Genomic DNA, 2,876 nt, shown 5'->3' on the forward strand with positions numbered 1-2,876 from the left:
GTCATAGGCATCTTACCTAAACATAATATAATATTATGATCAACGGTGATTTTGAAGATGGCCCTCTCACCTTCACCCATTTAGTTCATAATATACGATATGAACCTTTAATGGACTTGAACGTTCAATGAATTATTCGGGGTAACGCGAAATTTAGATGGAAAGCCCATGACCTATAAAGGTCGGTCGTACTACAATAGGCTTAACCCGTTAATTGCCTAATGCCTTAAAGAGATCGCTGGTATGCTTTAACGTAACATAATCTTTTGGTCTCGAGTTTTTTCCGAGACATTGTAATTTTACAAGTACCTACCGACTATATAATAGAAATATAATATAGGTAGTACATTGTTGCAGCCCGTAGGCATAAATATAATATATGCGTATAATATAATACATTACACCATCTATTTTAACGTGGAACGTGGTCGTTAAGAAGTAACAATATTATTAACCGTGCAATTTCGGTAACATTTGGGCCAAACCGGTAAATAAAATATCGGCTTTACTTAAAAATGTATAATAATCGTCAACTTTCGAAAATTCGTTTAAAAAAAGTCCTAGTTGGACGAATTGTATCAACCGCATTTGTCACCCGCAACAGACCTTTATTATAGTTGATGAAGCTGGTTAGGCGAAAGGACATTTATTTGTCGAAGCAAGTAACCGATATTTATTTCAAATGTATATGTGTGTGTGTATGATACAAGAATTAATTACCATACCATTTTATTATGTTTGTATAATCCTATTAAAATAATTTTCGTTCTCTTGTTTCACTACTTTTTAATCATAATTTATAATAGATGTTTTTTTATCTGAATATCGACATCAGGTGATATTTATTTGAATAATATCTTAAGTATGGGACGATTAAAATCAAAAAACATTATGTTCATCACACAGAATAATATAAATATAAAATGTACGCTTAACGTATAAAATATACATAGATATAAAGTTCAATATAATCGAAAGGATCAAATACAATTACCGGTGGTCCTGACCTAACACTATAATAATATGTATACAATATAATATTATACGCATATATTTGTGTCACTTCGAAAACATTATTAAATTAAACGATAAATTATTACCCATATAATACAAGAATATATCGTTCGGTGTGTTTGGGTATACATAATACATATTCGATTATTGAGAAATCATTATTATCGAATGATGATGCGATAATATTATTATAAATTTTATAGTTGAGAAATAAAAATAAAAATTGTGTTTATATCTTCTATCGAATTGACGTTATTTTATGTGCTCAATGACACGGGAACCGGTTCCGCGTTTCGGCCGCGGATCAAACGCACGCGAGATGCGGAGACTAATGTAAATCGAATATTACAAATCGTAATTTGAATTTGATTGGTAACCGGTGTTCGGTTAATTATTTCCGCTGTTCGAATGACGCACGAGCATCGTGTTCGGGTGACGGGGCGGAGGAATAAGTCGAAAGAGGAAAAAGAAAGAAAATAATATATAATATGGGAAACGGCATTTTTTTCTTTCTTTCTTTTTTTTTTTTTTTTTGATTGATTGCTCACAATGTCTGTTTTGGTGTACGGCTTGCGGTTTTTGTACACGACCGTGTGACAAACGTTTTCCGAATGTTTGTGACAGGGTAGTGGCAAAAAATAATAATAATAATAAAAGAGGGATGGAATAAAATGCGATATGACGATTTTAGCTGACCACTATCATGATATTGCTGCACTAATGTAATTTTGTATATTTTCGAACCAACCTTGAATCTTGTATTGACTGTATAGGTGCCTAATTATTTTAATATTTAAATTCCATAATAGTATAAAATGGTAATGTTTGAGTTTCATGTGGACCAATCGATCGTCAAGTTGTATTCTTATTATGTTATTCGAAAAATTATTGTTTATTAAAATATTTGTTTAACTTTTATATGAAAATGGTTTAATTTATAGGTATACCTACATATATGCATCTTCAAACATGAATGCAGTAAAATGATTTTAACCCAAATTAAATTCGATTATTTCTATATTTAGGATTCATTATGGTTCAAAAATTTAAAAAAAAGACAACATAAATTGTATTCTCATTTAAATCGAACTTTTGAATATCAAAATTAATATTTTTTTCAACTATCGATGAATAAAACCTTATCGTCTGCCTCTTTCTATATACATATTTATATATATATATGTGCGTGTATAATTTTGAATACTTTTAATTGAACACCACATGAGTTATGAACCTAAATCATATTTTTTATTATTCATATGATTATACTTACAAAAAAAAAAAAAATCAACAATTATAAATGTATTTAGTAAAAATTAGAAATTTGACAAAACGTGTTGCAATTTTTTATATGATTTGTTCCAATTAGCTAAAATTTGCCTTATTCGTATCAGGTGATTATTGCAATAAATTTGACCATCCCCATTACATAATTTAAGTATTAAATATAAGACTTTAACACTGTACCGGAGTGCAAATTATTATCGTAGCAGTATTCGGCGATGACATAAAGACAAATATTAAAACGTGGCATAGAATAAAACTTTGTGTTCTATAAATATATAATGCAGGAAATCATTATTATTATCGAGGGTTAGATCCTTATCAGGATATCAAGATGGATAATTTCCTCTAAAAAACATAATACATTGTATATACCATAAATACAAATGGTTTTAGAATACTTTTTTTCTTATGCCATCACACGACTCCCTTTTATTTTGAGGATGTAACATATTTCCATGTACCTACATCACACAGCGTAACACACTGTTTGATTTATTAACTAAATAATTATAATATTACTAACCCAACATTCGTCTGACGAAATCTAAGTTAACTGAAATATGAAAAAAAAAATT

This window comes from Rhopalosiphum padi, chromosome 1, assembly GCF_020882245.1.
Source record: "Rhopalosiphum padi isolate XX-2018 chromosome 1, ASM2088224v1, whole genome shotgun sequence".
Classification (NCBI taxonomy): Eukaryota; Metazoa; Arthropoda; class Insecta; order Hemiptera; family Aphididae; genus Rhopalosiphum; species Rhopalosiphum padi.